This window comes from Mugil cephalus, chromosome 11, assembly GCF_022458985.1.
Source record: "Mugil cephalus isolate CIBA_MC_2020 chromosome 11, CIBA_Mcephalus_1.1, whole genome shotgun sequence".
Classification (NCBI taxonomy): domain Eukaryota; kingdom Metazoa; phylum Chordata; class Actinopteri; order Mugiliformes; family Mugilidae; genus Mugil; species Mugil cephalus.
The window spans coordinates 8,081,705-8,099,388 of record NC_061780.1 but is presented as its reverse complement, the minus strand read 5'-3'; the positions used below and the strand labels follow the sequence as shown (position 1 = coordinate 8,099,388).

The 17,684-nt window shown below is 43.3% G+C and overlaps 1 protein-coding gene across 2 annotated transcripts in view; it reads left to right on the top strand.

The window, feature by feature from the left end:
* The first annotated feature begins 3,905 nt into the window (after positions 1-3,905).
* The window catches only part of LOC125015973 (glutamate receptor ionotropic, NMDA 2D), a 48,067-nt gene continuing 34,288 nt past the window's right edge, over positions 3,906-17,684 (top strand). For both annotated transcript variants that reach the window (XM_047598105.1, XM_047598104.1), the window contains exon 1: positions 3,906-4,111. The gene's annotated coding sequence lies outside the window, so the exon portion shown is untranslated. The remainder of the gene's footprint in view (positions 4,112-17,684) is intronic.

The window sequence follows — 17,684 nt, the reverse complement described above, 5'->3', positions numbered from 1 at the left end:
AGTGGACAGGGTTGAAATGACAAGAAAAAGGAAACCTCTTGACCTTGACTTCCTCCTCTGCCGTTTGTACGTAGTTATTGCACAACTGTAAAAATAAAATTATTGCAACACGACTGTCCACCATGCATCTGTGCACACACCATATGTGTATTTGTATATGAGCGTGTGTTTGGGAGAGAGAGAGAGGGATAGAGCGAGTAAGAGACAGAGAGAAAACCTTATTGTTTGATTGTTAGCTCAGAGCTAAACAGATGCGTAAATAGAGATAGGAGAGCCTCGTCACATCAGATTACACCAAACAACAAAAACCAAACTGTCTTTCACGCAAACACATTCCCACAGACAGACAGTAGGTGGAACTGGAATAACAAACAGCAAAGTATGTGCCTCAATTATACGTCCATCTTTATCAATCACAAGAGGAGAACACTCTCCTGCGCGGTAACCATCATGTAAATGCACTCACACGGTGTATGTCTTTGTATGCTACAGAAGTATGCCGACACACACTGTGGGGTAAATACAGTGATGATGCATACCATCACATGCCTCATAAACCCTAATGTTACCTCTCCAATATCTCCATAGGCTCCAGGCAAGACAGAGAGACCACCACAGACACAGAGAGGAAGAGAGAGAGAGAGAGAGGTGCATGCAAGCGAGCCGTGGTGATGTATTGATTGATGAATGCAAATGAAGATGAATGCATGTGGCAAATGCAGATAACAAGAGGAATATGAAGAGTACAGCAGCTGGTTCACCTTTTCCGCATAGCAGAAAATATGAATAACCGATGTGTATCTGGCCTATTAATACCACAGAAGTGACAGTGAATGCACCACTAAACAAGATATGGCTGCCTTATCGCAAATGGCATGGCCCGGGACCGGCGGTCACCAGTCCTTCCATACCACCTGGAGCCCAATCACCGGGGCGGCACAAACGGATCGGCTTCATCGCCTTACACCCTACCCTGGACTGAGTCCGAAACCTGACCGGGGGTCAATATATCAGAGAACACGAAGAGAACGAGCAGCCGTTCGCATTCGTAATTGTTTGTTCTCAGCACAGCAACAGTCTGTCACAAAAGAGCCAGAGTGGAAACAAACGGGTGGAGTGTGCAGAACAAAGGCGTACATATGGATGTTTTAGTTGTGCACTTCAAAAATTTCAAACATTCTTTAATTTATTTTATTTTATTATTTTATTTTAGTGAAAGGACATTTTTCCGCTCCATTATTGTAAACTGATTATGGGGGTTTTGCAGCGATGGTTGTTCAAATCTTGGAGGATGTTACAGAGAGATTTACAAAAGGATTTTTACCATTTAGTTGTAAAGATGATTAATCAATTCATAACCACATAAAGTAAGAACAGTATAAAGTGAGATAAAGATAATAAAAAAATAAAACGTTGCTCCTTTAAGGGCTGTGACACACCAAGCCGACCGTCAGCTGTTTGCTGATGTCTGGTCGCCAGTGAGTGTCTGCCACTTTGGCCTGCACCAATGGAACAAGTAGGACACCTGTCGATGGCTTTTCAGCTGATTCAGCATGTTGAATCAACGCAGAATGAGTTGGTCATAGAAATAATTCTGATTGGCAATTAAACCACAACTCTCTTAAATTTTGGTCACGCAAGACTTTGAGGATGATGGACTTCAAATAAGCTGGTCACATGACCTCCTGCGTCATCTCCAGTGACGCCAGCGACGGGGCATTGTGGAAGTGTTTCCATTAAACTTTTGCGATAAACTGTTACATTGATACATCGGGAAAAACCACCTCATTAGAGCGTAAAAGTGTTTTAGCGATAACAGAGAGGTTTTTCGAAATGTAGGTGTTTCCATTAGCAGTTTGGATTTCGCGCTTTTCTATGGGGCAATGGAAACAACAACTGTAGCCAACCAGCTATGACTAGCTCTTCTGTTTTTCCTTTTTATCTGCTGGCGTGAAGAGTTATTTTGTGTGGCGTTAATGTGGGTTTTTTACTTATGGCAGAGTATTTGTACATTGCTTTATGGGTACTTCTGTAAGCTGTCGAAATACTTCTTCTACCACTGTGCATCACGTTTTACTCGAGCAAAAATATTTCCAGTTCACAATGGATTCAATAGTTAACACTGAAAAAAATTAGTTTTTGTTTTGCCTTTGAGATTTCGGTCTCACTGTCATAATCTGTTACACTTTTGAATGGAAATTAAGTCTCCGTAAAAACTGTTGACAGCTTGTTTTATGGATTACCCAAATTATTAAAGACACTAATTTGAGAATTAATTGTTTCTATGCATATTTCTAATTTTGTGAACACCACAAAATGTTTTCTGTTCAGCTCTTATTCTTTTAGACACCAAATCTATATGTGTGACATGGTCGATAAGGTGCTTCTGTTTTATTTGGTGACTCAGATAAACGGTCATTATAAATAAAACACCTTCCTGACAAAATGTATTCAGCGTCAATTTTCAACACGCGCATGCACACACGCGCGCGCACACACTTTGTGACACCCTGATGAAGATGTTGGTTTCTTAGGACAGAAGCCTGATAATAGGGAGACCACCTCTGGCCATATATCTGAGGTTACACACAACGACACAGCTATAACGTGTGTGTGTGCCTTAAAGTCAATCTCATATTGATGACGGGTCAATTAGATGGAACTGAGGTGTGTGTCCATCATTTACCAACCCTCCAGGGGCAGAACAAATCTACAGCATCAATACAACAAGACCTTTGACCTTGTTGAACTCGTTGGTAAACATTTGGACTCTGCCTCTCTGCATTTACAGATGCAAATATGAATACTTTTTTTTTTGCGATCTTGAAAGACAACCCAAGGTCTGCGGGAAAGGTTAAGCTCCAATCACAAGATCATTTATGGAGCACTCGGGTGCACAGTCTGCTGATGATCTGAGGCTAACTATTGCTGCATTGATTAGAGCTGATCCAAGATTACAGACAGAGGAGGGGCGAGAGAAGAAGACTGGGAGGAAAACAACATCACATACCAGATTCTGAGTGTTCTGCAACCTCCGCTCCTCTGGAGACTCACTTCTACCATAGCCCGTTGTTTCATTCCTCTTCACAAATGGTTATAAAAAGTTACTGAAATATAAATTTTTAATTTCAGCTCTGAGTTCACTAACTGCGCTGCAGTGTTATGACAGCTGCAGCATGTTCTTTCACACTCTGCATGCGGCTCACACATGGTCAATGACATGCTACTGTAGTATTGATTTCTCATTCACATGCACGCACGCAGGAACACACGCGAGCACGCGCGCACGCGCGGACCCACAAACACACACACACACACGCTGGCACACACGCGCAAACTGCAGCTTTCCATACAAAGACGCACCAGGCAGGGCGACACTCACATGTGGATCCAAAGACGCTGGTGTGGCGCCTCCGTTTTGCTTGGAGAAGCAGAAAGAGGCGATAGGAGGAAGGAGGAAAAAGACAGGACGGCGAGGGAGGGATGCAGGGAGGGAGCCGGTGATGGATGGATGGAGGGAGGGAGGGGAAATGCGGAGGGACGCAAGGGAGGAGGGGGGCTGGAGGGGGGCCAACGAGAGGGCTGAGTGGTTCTAGTAAATATTTATATTGCATTATGATACGCGCCACAGTGAGAGAGAGAGGGGGGAGACAGAGAAAGGGGCAGATATAGAGCGTCCATCCCTTTATTAATTTTATTCCGAGCCGCTAAGTTTAGCATTCAACACGTGTCGCCAGTGATGGAGAGAAGGAGGGAGGGAGGAGAGAGAGAGGGAGGTTGACGGTTGCTAGGTGACGGGGCGCATATACTGAATTTTAACAAAAGAACAGGGAAAGAGGGAGAGCTGGAGAGAGAGAGAGAGAGAGAGAGAGAGAGAGAGAGAGAGAGTGAGAGGAGAGGAGAGAGGGAGGGAGAGAGGTAAAGAGAGAGATCGGAGAAATTGAATACATGTAGAACATATATATATTTAGATATATATTTTCACGGCGTGTGCCTGTGTGTGTGGCGGCGGTGGGGGGGGACACCCGCAAAACGGATACCTCAAAAAGGAAGGATGTGAAAAGGGATGGAGGGACGCAGGAAAAGAGGGGGGAAAGGCTGGTGAAAAACAGTAAGTACATTTATTTTAATGATATTTGCAGTGCGGAGGTATTTTTTTTCCGCTGCTTCACTCCGCGCACACACGCACACAGACTCTGTGCCGCTTAGATTAATTGCGGCTCGGGCGATGAGAGGGTGCAACGCGTCATTGAGACAGGAATAGGGGGCTCGGGTGTCGGCATCTGTACGGACGCTGGTGATGGAGAGATGGATGGCCGGGGACGGAGAGGTGGAAACGGCCGGCGCACTGGGGCTTTGACCCCTCTGTCATTGCTGCGCCTGGAAACTCACAAGCGCCTTAACGCATAGGTACCTTACGGCAGATAGGTCCAATGATGCACACTCACACACACAGTTTTCCGGCAGTTCAGTTAATCATATGGACTAAACCTTCAGGGTATGGTTTTGTCTGCCAGGAATTTCAATGCATTATTAATAAAGACAGAGTTTGGGTTCCGTTTAAGTCTTTAAACACCGGCACCGGTTGCAGTTTCCCCCTCACTTTGCTGCGGATGTATTAATTGAGATGATCATATCTGTTGATGCTCATTTTCTCGGGCTGCGTGAGTGTGTTCGCGTGTGTGCGTGAGCGCGTCTGCTTACTTATAGCCGTAGCCAGCGCTAAACCCGCAAGATTGCCGATCAGTTTTTCCTCTTGATCTATTTATATCGTGATACGCTGAATATTTGGGCGTATTGGCAACACATAGTTATTCCTCTGTTGCCACCGAGGAATCTTCCCCAAAGGAGTGACTTGCCTCAAACACTCGCACACAGTTGGAACAGGCGTTTGTGTGAGTGTGTGTTTAACAGATTTCACTCTGTAGGTAGATTTCTACATCTGCACCCCCTTTGGGTGCCCGAATAACTTTTCCTTTTGCCTTGCAGTACTTAGATAGAGGAGAAGTGAATAACACAAATTGCCATCAACACCACTCTTATTCACCAGCACTCATTTTCGAGATGAGGGGGAAAAAAACAAAAAACACAGGCCTTGGACCATAGAGACCACCAGGAGAGAAGAGCATGCTGTTGACCTGTAAAATGGAGAGACACAGTGTTGCTACTCTGACAGATTCGCTGCAGTGTTTGCGGGAGGCAATACCAAATTTATTGGCCTGCATTGGGAGGCTACTGAATGCATTTATCCAGATAGAAATTGGAATTAATGTGTTTGTTTTCTCCGTTTCTGTGGGGTGTTTGGTGTCTCTCTGCTCCCTCTCTCAGCTGAATGCACTAGCTGATATCCATTTCAATCAGCTCTTTCACCCACAGGTGATGTGCTCGGTTCAGTAGATCATTTCCACTCACAAGCCGTGAGAACGCACAGGCGTACTGCAGCACTGTACCCTACTGCATGCACTGCTGCCCGTAAAGTGCTGCCTTCGGTGTCAGCAGAGCCCCGTTCGCCGTCGAACTGTCGTACAGTCGCCCGGAGAGATCTATACTGTACCAGCTGTGAGTAGGGGTAGGCAGGGAGGGAGGGAGGGAGGGACGAGGAGAGGTTATGAGAGAGACAGAAGGTGTGGAGGGAGAGATGAGAGAAGGTGTGAGGGGAGGACAGGGTGAGAGATTAGAAAGGCAGTAGAATGAAGGGTAGAGGGATAGCCAGGATTGAATCTCAGAGGAAGACAGGGTTGGAAGGCACATGAGAAGAGAAGGGAGGAATAGAGTCAACATTTGTGTGCTTGTTTTTTTTCCCCAACCCTCTGCTCTTCATCAATTTCATCTCATTGATTCTTCGACTTTTGCTCAGAAAACCTTCAAGCTTAGCTCACCCCACCCCCCTCTCCCCGCACCCTCCCTCGTCTCTCCTCTTCTGCCAATCCCCATGTTTCTTCTTGCCTCAGTCCTTTCCGTCTATTCTCTCACCTCTGCAACCTGTGACTTCCTCTGCACTGTCTCCTTTTCCCTTTCCCTCTCTTTCTCCTGCCTCCGCTTTCATCATTTGTTTGATGCAACATTAGTGGATAGTTTCCTCAATCCTGCCGCCCACCCAAACCCCTCTCCCGCCCTCTCCACATGTGGCACCCACTGTTCTTTTTAATACCACTAATTAAGGTAAAGCTCGTTAACATACAACATCAATTAGTCAGTAACGAGATCAGAGGCTGCTGTTCTGGAGCGATTACAGTACTACCGTCTCCCCAGTGTTTCTCTCTGGACTCTTCTCCGTCGCGTATTGATGGACGTGTTACACATTCACTTTAGCCTGGAGCAGTCCAGAATTTGATTCATGTGATGGTGGAGAGGTGCACAAAAACGCTTTAAGAACACAGCACAAGGAGTTGACCTGGCCTCCATGTTTGCTAGATCCTAAACTGGACTATGCACTGGAACAAGTGTGATCCACAGAGGACCCATGGGACCCAAAGGCCCCTCAGAAGGCCCATGTCCATCCTCTGATGAGTCAGGACTATTTTGGAGGCACAAGGGAGAACTACACAATATTAGACAGGTGGTCATAATTTTATGGCTGATTTGTGTATGTAAGACAATAGCGTAAGACTGAAGAAATAACACCCTCTCTAATAGGGTAAAAAATTTTGAAGGTTGAAGCTTCCCTGAGTGACAAAGTCATTAATTAGACCCTTTGGATAAAATCTGAGAGTCTCCTGAGGAAGCACCATGTGTAATCACACATTTACAACTGAGATGATTACAGCTGATTAGTCATCTGGTCAAATAAATAACTGGCAGTTGCTTTTGATTAATAACTGTAGACATGTGTTTTTGGCACCATCCGTGGTGCCAGGTTCTCCAGTATCAAGATGCTCCTCTTTTTGACGTCGCTGTAAACGTGACATGTAGACATGACGAGACATTTGAACACTGTTTTCACCATTTAATGGGCTGACTGATTTATTACGCATTTGCAGATAAAAAAAAAAAAAAAAAAAATATTGAAAAAATGAAGTTGCAGAAGAAAGCTCATGAACTACAGGGGTAATGGTGAATTTAAACAGATTCTTATTTGAACAGCATTTGCTAGACAGGACTGACAACTCAACTCTCTTGGTAAAATCAGTGAAGGTATGTCAAATTTCTGCTGAGGAGTTCCGTCACAGCTGCTAAGCTATCAGCGACAACTCAAAGGACCTTCCACTAATTAGATACAGGAGTGACATGTGATGTATTTGAATATGACAAGTTGAAGGAAAAATAAAAGTGACTTAGTCGCATTATGAAAAAACCAAGCATCATTTGCTCTGCCTGCCATTAAAGAGCCGTGTGTCTTAGAAGGAGACGTTCAGGCACTAATTTACACTAGTAACCAATCGCTGGAAGACGCTCAAGTGTTGCGTTGCGTGTGATTAAAAAGCTGTTTTTACGTTTGTCGTATGGCAATCATCACTATCAAAATAAAATGATTACGCTGAGAAGCTGAGAAATCTTTTTAAGATCCGGCGAACTCTGCATCTGAATCTGCACATCTAGAATGTTGACAGCTGCTCGGGTTCGCCAAGACTGACGTGAACCCCGAAGCTTAGTTACAGCCCGACTCCAGACCAGGACTGGACAAGCAAAAACAGTCAGACGCATACTGTGTCTAAACTGACAGGAAGTCACTTAACAAACAGGTGGAGGTAGAAACAGACAGACAGATGGACAGGCTGGCAGGCAGACAGACAGACTGATAAACAAAATCACACAGACAGGTATGAACGCACAGCACTGAGGGACAATTTAGCGTGCAATGCTTGCACACTGTTTCTATCAAACAGGTGTGCACACACGCACATGCACACAAACCAGAGCCAGAGCCCTGCGGCTTGTTTTGGGAATACAAGTCTGGAGGCAGCTAGCAGGCACACAGCTTCACATGACTGCATGCAATACACAAAATCTCAAAAAGTACACTCAGAAAGAGACCCATGGGTATGCAGTGAGACACACACATACACACGCACCAGAAGCATACCCCCAAAACACAATAAATGCATGCACACCAACACACCCGCGCCAGTCGTGGACGAGAGAGGACCTTGGGACACTCTTATACACTGTACTGTATATATGTACACATCTGAGTGCACGCCACATACAAACACAAAACGAGAAGAGGGGGGCGAAGACATGGAATAAAAGGGAATGAGAGATGTGCAGGAATATTTTGCGGAGCGCAGCGTTTTGCAGCAGTGTGGTGTGGCCCTTCATGATGATGGATGGGGCAGGAAATGACAGCATAAGTGGTTATTAAAAAGAGGAAATGGGGGCATTTATAAAACCTATGTTAGCCTGTTTCTGCAGCCTGTGTTGCATGTCATCCTGGGCTGTTGTGTCATGCCTCCCTATCTGTGAGAGTTCCCTTCGCTGCATGCAGGACGAGCTTTGTTAAAACCCTATGTCATTCTCCTCTCAAAGTACCTCGGAGCTTTGTAGCAGGCTTTGTACTGGAGTAACTGTGGCGGATTTACTAGGTGCAGGCAGCAGGTGCAAAGTTGAACCTTTTTTTTTTTTATTGCCTTATCACTTCATATAAAAATAGCTTTGCTCTATTTTCTTTCAAGTTTGAATGTGAAACTCCTTCATAAACAGGTGCCAACTATACAGCTGTTACAAATGCAAATATGCGCGTTTGCACCTGAATGGAATTTGCACAGCTTGTTATCTACACTACAACAAGGAGGGGAGGAAGGAAGGAAGAGGGAACGTCAGTGCAGAGACGGAAGACAGCCTCTGATGGAGATAGTTTGATGTTGCTGGGCTTGTTTTAATGTGCTTCATCTCTGCATGTAAATAGACCCAGCTTCTAAAACTGGCCTTGTGATTCGAGACAGTCTCACAGATCCTCTCCTGGTTTTTGACACTGAAAAGAAGGGACTGTACAATACACCGGGATGCAGGTAGCCCGACTCAGGCTAATTTGTTCTCAATTCAGGTTGTGAGTTTTCATTATTCAAATTGGATATTTTTCTCACACTGAAGCCTTCTTTAGTTTATCTCTTGAAAGGCGATTAGGAGTGAAAGCCCTCTTTTCAATTATGTAATAGCAATTTCAATCTAATTTTTCAAATGAGCCCATAAAGGACCCCAACCTTGATCTGGTGGTGATCGGACTCATCAGGCTGATTGTTATGTGATCTGTTCAGCGTTAACTGCGTATTCTGTATCAAAGGCTCCAGCTTTGGGAAACAGAGACGCTCATTCACACATCTTGCACCGAGCAGTGATGGGAAATAGCAAGGAGATCAATTGTTGGCACTGGATGCTCTGTGTCATCTGTACTCAAATATTAGGTCAGCTCTTTCACAGAAGTGATTTGACGATGATTTTTTTTTTGTGAGCTTGGATGACCACCTAGGAGCATGCTTAGGTGTTTTGACAATGTTGGCTCATCATCCATGTAGAAATGTAATGATGCTATATTGGTACAGCAGGTGGACGTCTAGTTATACCTCTGTTTATTCAACTATATTTCATGATGGTTCGTCACGCAGGAAGAAGCACTTAGATATTCTAGTGACACACATATATACACACTGCATAGAATGATAATAATTTAATAATGTGTATATATATATTTCTTTTAGTGTGGTTCTCTTCTTAAAACAGTGAATCACGGCTGCACAATATGATATTAAACCACAACTGAGAACTGTGGCCATCTCCGACTACCAAACACATACCTCATGAGATACAGCAGATTTATGTGTCAAGATTAGGACGAGACAGATATTTCATTATTGGTGGCTGTGGAACAAACATCCCAGCACTAGTGAGCTTCTAGATGTGGCTACAGGAAGACAACACCGCAGGGTTCTGACATCCCTTCACTAACCTCTCACCACCTCTTATACTTGAGAATAATCTGAGGCTCCACAGATAAAAACATTCACTGGTCTCAATCCTCAAATTGCTCTCCCCTGTTGGGCTTCTGTCTGCTGGGGAGTGCAGATCCTGAGCCAACCTGATCCACCAACGTTTAGAGGATAGGCTGACAGAAGTGTTTCTAACACCTTTGGTTATGAGCGGGGGCAGAGACAGATGTGCTGCGAACGCAGCTCAAACCATCAGCCAACATCGTTACGTGGCGCTAGAATTTAAGCAGATGGAATCCGGCTTGAATTCGCCAACTTGTGGCACCTTCTCCTGAATGTGGCCAGATTAATATTGCTTTCATTTTAGGTTGTGTTGGATGTTTGTGTGTAGATCTGACAGACGAGCTGCACACACCAACCACATGCCTGTAGCTGAACACACGCCTGCCTGTGTGTGACCTTGTCCAAAGGCGCAACAGTTATCAGTGAACGTTTCCCACACCAGTTTAATCTGTTTATCCTCAGACTAAGATTGTGAATGATTACTATGCAGACTAAGGTCATTTATTTTTTTTTTTCTGCTGAGAGTCGCTAGCAGCTTCCCAGTTTGTAGTTGTTACAGAATGTTTCACCTTACAGGTCCTGAAGGGCTGCAGTGTAGGCTGCTTTTCATCTTGCTCTTTTAATTAGTGACTGATTTAGATCTGGCTAGGTGATCCCAGTGTCTGGCCAATCAATGAGGTATTTAATGGAAGCTGTGGCGCAAGGAGAGCAGAGTAACAGTGTGGCTGTGCGACAATTGGCTCAGGTTGGAGTAGGAAAATAATCCATTTAGGAATGTGTTTTGTGCCTTAACGTGATTCCACTAAGTTCCAAATATTCCCAGAGCTATTTTCTTTGAGCTCACTGCATCTGCTGAGAATCTTTTATTCAATTTGTTCCTGATTTTAATTTGAATACTTGTTAAAGAAAAACAACAATAAGAGCCAAACATTAAACTCATGAATGTACAATATGTCATGTAAATGCACAGGTTGAATGTTTTTTCTTATTCTTAGACGATTGAATTCCATTGATGGCGCTCTGATATTGAAGTTATTTTTCTGAATGACAAAGCCCTCAGAGTTCATGGATCCCTGTAAAAGGTTGAGCAGTGAGAAACCATTCCTTTTAAAAGAAATGTAATAAGATGATCCCACAGGCAGTGAGTTGTAATGACATCTTGGCAGAAGATCTGCAGGGGGAAAAAGCAACTACAGAAAACAATTTTTTATGTACAACAGACTCAGTAAATTATGTGATATCATAGTCAGCCTGGGAGTCGAGGGGCAGGCCAAAGAGCAGTGCTACAGTCCTCTGCCCATCCGCTACATTAGATGTCAAGTGTCGAGGTAGGGAAATGAAATATTCTTGCTCCTTGGCCAACCTTAAAGTACACACTCATATTAAAGCAATATTGGCAGTGGCCATGCAAACTATGTGGTCTCCTTATAAAACAATTTTTATTCACTCATGTTAGGATACGCCGATTAGGCTTATTGAAATAATGCTCTGTTCTCTGTTATATGGATTCCTGCAAGATCCCCAGACACTGGCCTTTCCACATGAAAGCATACGACCTCACTGATATTTATGTCTGAACACTCATAAGCCAGTAGACCATTTGTAGCGGATGTTTTCTGAATGGATGTGGGTCCGTGTGAGTGTGAGAGCGCGAGAGAAAATAAAATAGAGACGGCGCTGAAATATGGATCATTCATTCAGAAACTGATTTGGTTTATGCAGTCCATACGACTCAAAACACAGAGCGTGTGAGCTGGCAATGTCCCGAGAATTAAATGAATGACAAGGACTTGAAAGACACACGGTGCGTTCCATCACTTCAGAGGACATTACACTGACTTAACATTGATTTGCTGCAGATGTAGCATAACGCTAAACATAAGCACCTGCTTCACCATGAGGCCACGAATATATGTCACACACGGAGGGCTGCACACACCACGGACACATTGTTTTCATACTATACTCATTTTCTATATTCTAGTGGCAATAGGGAGACTTGCATCAATTTTGCAGCCCAGAAACTGATCAAAACATTAGACTGATATTTTGTATAGTGCTTAAGCCAACCAGATTTCTTGCACTAGCGTATCATAAAAAGCAATGCAGCTGAACTGCCCAGGTGGGACGAAAAAACTGACTGACCTGGCAACACTGCCTTGTATAAAGCCTCTGATGACAAAGTCCTCATCACGTGGCCCTCGCATTTAAATCCACACACACAAGCTCAAATCAACGAACAAAACATTTTCTCATATTTCTCATTCAGACGTGAACTCAATCACTGTGGAAAAATATTTAGGAGCAGTGTTTTAAATAAATTAATGTAAAGTAAAAACTACATTTTGGAAAGAACAAATTTGGCAACAGGTACAGCTTTTATTCCCTTTCCACTAAAGTTATGACCACAGAATTGTACATTTTAGAGCAGGGCCCTTCAACCTTTTTCAGGCCAAGGACCATAAACTGATGGAGAGATTAAGTTGGGACCCCCTACTACTAAACTTCTTCTATATTAAACTCAGCCTAGTTTTTGCATTTATAAATATACATTATTATTATAATTTTTCATTCAATATTATGCCATTCCAATAATACACAGGTTGAAATATTATTATTTACAGCCGTGCAACTGCCGTAAACATATATGTGTGTGTGTGTGTGTGTGTGTATGTATGTATAAAGAAAATATTGCAGGATACCAGACAGAGTCAGTGTGTAATATGCGACCTTGTGATTGGCTCAGCAGACACTTCCTGTATCACTGAATGACTGAAGCGCTGACTGAAAGATAACGTCTCCTGCCTCCATTTATCCCTTTACTAAAATATGTCGGATTCATGTTAATGTGTATTTAAAGAAATTTTAATTTGTGGAGGGAAAAAAATATATTAAAATGTCTAATCAACCAAAGACTGTGCAACCCTCGTGTAGTACTCCCGCAGACCCCCTCCTGAGGACCTATGTGTTAGAGAATGTTATTTGCTAGTTCTTTCCTTGCGAAGGTTACTATTTCACCTGCCTACAACCTGTCAGCCACTAATCACAATGTTCATTTTTATAACCTGGCCCAACAGACCTGCAAATTAACCACACCGTGCCGCCCTCACATCACTACTGTGTACATGTGAATGCTAAAAGTGTAAGACAGGCCTTTGATTTACATTATAGGACTCTTTTGTCCCCAAATGAGAGACAGCCCCCCCAACAATATAATAGTTTAACCCAATTTATGTTTAAATTTATGTACAAATAGACTTACACCAACACGCGGGCGCAGAGCGAATACTTCAAGAGAAATATGAAACAATTGCCAGGCCTTTAATTTTATCAGTTTCCCTCTCAGGGCCCATTCTTGAGCATTACTGCAATTACTTGACATGTGCGTGGTTATAATGAAGCAAAATTAAACACAGTCTCCTCTTAGGTAATTATATACTCCATGCTGAATGTTGTGAGTTAGAAAGATGAGACTGGGATAATGTCAGATATTTCCCTAATAATCCGTAATGTGATTTCCAGTCACTGGCTTTTGTGTCTGCTGTGGCAGAAACCTAAGAGAGTGGGACCGAGACATCTTCCTTTTTGTTAAAAATATTAGGTCAGAGAATTGTGTGGCAGGGTCCAGGGTCAACTTCATCTCCTTCCCATCAATCCACAGAGGGAAGAGAAACAAGGAGTGCCCTCCCTTTCAAGTAATGAAAGTTATCCCCTGAATGTACAGAAGTGAAGTCCAATTAATTGACACTGTCTCTTGGCAGGACGGTTTAATCCACACCCGTAAAAAAAATCTGAATTAAAGGCGAGATACTCTGAACCTCCCGCGAACCACATGGAAATTAAAGGGGCCTGAAATGTCAGAATAAAATGCCGTTTGGCCGGGAAGAAACATCAAAGTGAGATTTCAAGGTGACTGTTTCATTTTGTTCTTGCAAAAGGTTACAAAATACAAAGGACAAATGGAGACTGCTGCTAGAAACAAATGTTTGACATGAATAGCCAACCGAGATTTCACTTTCCCGCTCTCCTACACAGGTACATAACAGTATGATTTATTTATCAGCACTTTATATATGGTGTAGGTTTTATGGAATTTGCAGATAGATATAATAGGGTGAGGTAAATAGAGCAGATATATTCACAATTATTTGATAAAGAGGCAAACTTTCTTACATTTGTGTCCTTCTCTGTGTGTATTTCCCTTAATTTCGCAAACAGCAATTTATTTCCCATACTGTACATCAGCTGGGCCCTTAAATTTAACTGACGTACATAAAAAAAACTGTATCACACAGGCACAACCAGCTCTAATCTGGTTATCAGCCTGTGGCATGTGGAATTTGAAAATGTTGTGCTTCGCATTTCCCCGTGAGGACCGGATGTCACAAGGGTTTGATAGATGGCTCCGTCGTTTGTCATTTAAACGGCTTATGATGGCCACAGACATCAAGTCCAAGGGAGGCAGGGGAAGCAGCGGTTTTTACTACTGCGGTTTACAGCCCTGGCATAGAAACACACACAGCACTGTACACCCCGCTGCTGCGCTACTCGCCGATCACTCTGCACACTATGCACAATGGGAACAAGAGCCGCCTGCCTGCCTGGTGGCTCTTCTACTCGACAGGGATCAAAGAGAGAGGGAACGAGAGCGATAGGCAGAGAGAGAAATGAGAGAAAGAGAGAGAGAGAGAGAGGAAGTAAGCGAGGGAGAGGAGGAAGTAGAGAATGAAAGAAGTGCAGGACAAAGAAATGTGTGGAGGGTAAGGAGTGGGGAGGGCTGGAAGAAAACAGACAGGGAGGTATGAAAGGAGAGTTGGTGAAAGTGAGACGCTCCAGGGTGAATGAATGAATGAATGAATGAATGAACAACCGCATGAATGAATGAATGGCAAATCGTAGTGACTTAGAGACAGACTGAGTGAGGGAGTGTGTCTGCAAGCAGGTTCATGTGTGTGTCATGTGAGAGTGTGGATGAACAAGTGCAGCAGGACAGAGAGAGAGAGGGAGAGAGAACTGAGAGGGAAAGAAAGAGAGCGAGATTGGAAAATGGAGAAAGAGAAGGAGAGAGGATCTGTTCCGTCAGAGAGGACACACTCCAGTGGCTGTGATTGAAGTATGGGCCAATTAACACGAGGAGCATTGAGCTCCAGCTGCACTCTTCTCTTCATTCCTCCGCTCCCACACACTGCCATAGTACCCCACACAACACACACACACACACACACACACCGATACGCTCACATATATGCACACTGTGGGCACCACACTGGACTGGCACTTTATCTTATCTTCTAGCATGGTACAACTATGGACCAAAGAAAATTATAAAGGCTACATGCAGCAGTTTTCTGGAGCACACTGCGGTTCCACATGTGGCCATAAGAAAAAAAGATAAATGAAGTCTTAGGGGGTGGATGTCTTAACTTCAGCGCTTACGATGAGACGCCACATTTTTCCCCCCTAATGTTTAGTGTTATAGGCTGCACGGATTTCACAAATTTTGCGTCGGCTGTGGAAAACTGCCTGGGCTGATTCAGTGCAGCTCGTGCCATAGGCAGCGGGGAGCAGGTCCATTACTCTGCATGACAGTGTGGAATGAAGCAGCAGAGCCTCGATGTGGGCTAAGCCCAACGCTGAACATAGCACTTCTGCAACCCCACTGTCTCCTTCCCCATTCATATTTCTCCAGCAGATCCGATGTAGCACAAGGTCTGGCATGCTGCCTATTTCGGAGTTCAGTGTAAAAGGGGCTCAGAGAAGCGTGGATGCCAGCAACCGACTTCTATCCGAGCCGTTCCCTCCTCTCTCGGGACTCACTCTTCCACAGTCACCGCAGGCACTTGCTGCAGCTCGAGCATGTACAGCAAAGGGGGAGGAGGTAATCTGATACTCTAAAACATTGTGATTGTTTCGCTGCCATCACGCTGACACCAAGAATCAATTCAATTTTGTGTTTGGAGGCTATACATGTTTGCGGTCTCTTTGGAGGTTACAGGAACGTAATAGGCTCCACTGGTCTCTCCATAGAGGGATACACCTTTAAGGTAGTTGATTTTCCAGCTACTCCACAAAGCTGCACGTCGGGATTAACATTTCTTGGACGAGCAAAATAACTTTTGCATAAACTGCACATTCACTAGCCATTAATTCCAATGAGAAATCGTCAGACATCACAGTGAGGACATTATATGAAGTAAATCAAATGTTTAGGCAGAGATATGATGAGATGTGTTTTGACTGTGAAGCACTGGCTGGTGATTCTGGATGAGAACGGGGAGACTGACTTGCCTGCGTGAATGTTTTCTCTCATCTTCTTGATTAGCTGTCTCCGTCAGCCTCTGAATCTTCCTGCTCTTAAGTACTCTGTAAATATTCCTGAAGGTGTTTTTAGTTTGCTTCTAAGAGTCACTGGCTGAATCCGGGCTGCCATAAATGCCACTTTCTTTGTTGGGAAAGACAAGCCAAACAGGCTGAGCAGGGAAAATAATTATACTGTAGATACAGTTAGCTATAATTATATATATTTATATACATATATATATACATATATACATAGACACACATATGCACACGCACACACATACGTGTGTGACAACAAAGGAAAGCTTCAATGTCTACTAAAATCCTCAAAGGAAAAAACTTTTACACGACGTGAAAGGCTTTCAGATTCCAATTTTCAAGCATTTATTGTAATAGTTATTATAAGATCTGTCCTAGCTTGGCATCATCAGAAAAATGCTCAAATTTATATTTGTCTAAAAGATCTCCATTCATTTTGGAAGTGGCATCAACAGGTGCAAACCAAAAATTTTTAATTTTAATTTATATGGAAAAATCACGCCAGGCTGACTGATTTTACCTGTGTTTGAGGGTGGTTTGTCATGATCTATGCTTCCCTTAGTGATGTTACCCTTTGTCTCTCTCTGTATCCTCGATTATTGCATAACATATTTTTTTTCTTTATTGATTTATTGCTCTTATTATTTTTGTTATTAATTATTTTTATTAATTTATTTACTTATTTGTCGTTTTCTATTGCCATGTCATTGTGAGTTTGCTTCCATTTTATGTGGACACGTTGGGGATATTGAATTTCTCCTCTATTTGATTGTGTCTGGACAGTGTGTAAGTGTAAGTGTAACTTTGAACTTGAGAAGGTTAAAAATAAAATATTCTTTATAGTCTTTAAATGCAATAGGACAAGTGACGTAGACATCTGTCTCTTTACAAAAGTGCACTGGTGGCGCTCCTCTGTACATATCAAACCCGCCCCGCATCGACATCACGAACGTCTGTGATTGGCCCGACACGAGCAATCCCGGCTGGAAATCTGTTTGAGCAGGAGTCGGGCCAGACGTATTCTGCCAGAGCTCTCAGATTCATCTGGTTGCCAGGCTCCATCCTGGCAGCGGTCCTAATAAAGCACATACGTTAAAGAAATGACTCTTCACGCTCCAGTAACTAATTTCTTGCTTCAAATCTTGTTCAGAAAAAAACAAAAAAAAAAAACAGAAATCCATACACCTTTTTGACTTGCTCGAACCAGACAAAACATTTGCAGAGTGGTAGACTGTCCCTTGCCAAATATATTTGTATTATATGCCACTGAATTAGGAGAGGCTCCAAAGACTGGAGAGAGCTCATTTTTTAAAAGCTAGAAGTAGAAAAAAAAAATAATATACTAAAATGCGAGCTTTGCATTTTAACAAAAGATTCATTTGGGGTAGCAAATCAAATGAAACCGTAATCTCTCGTTCC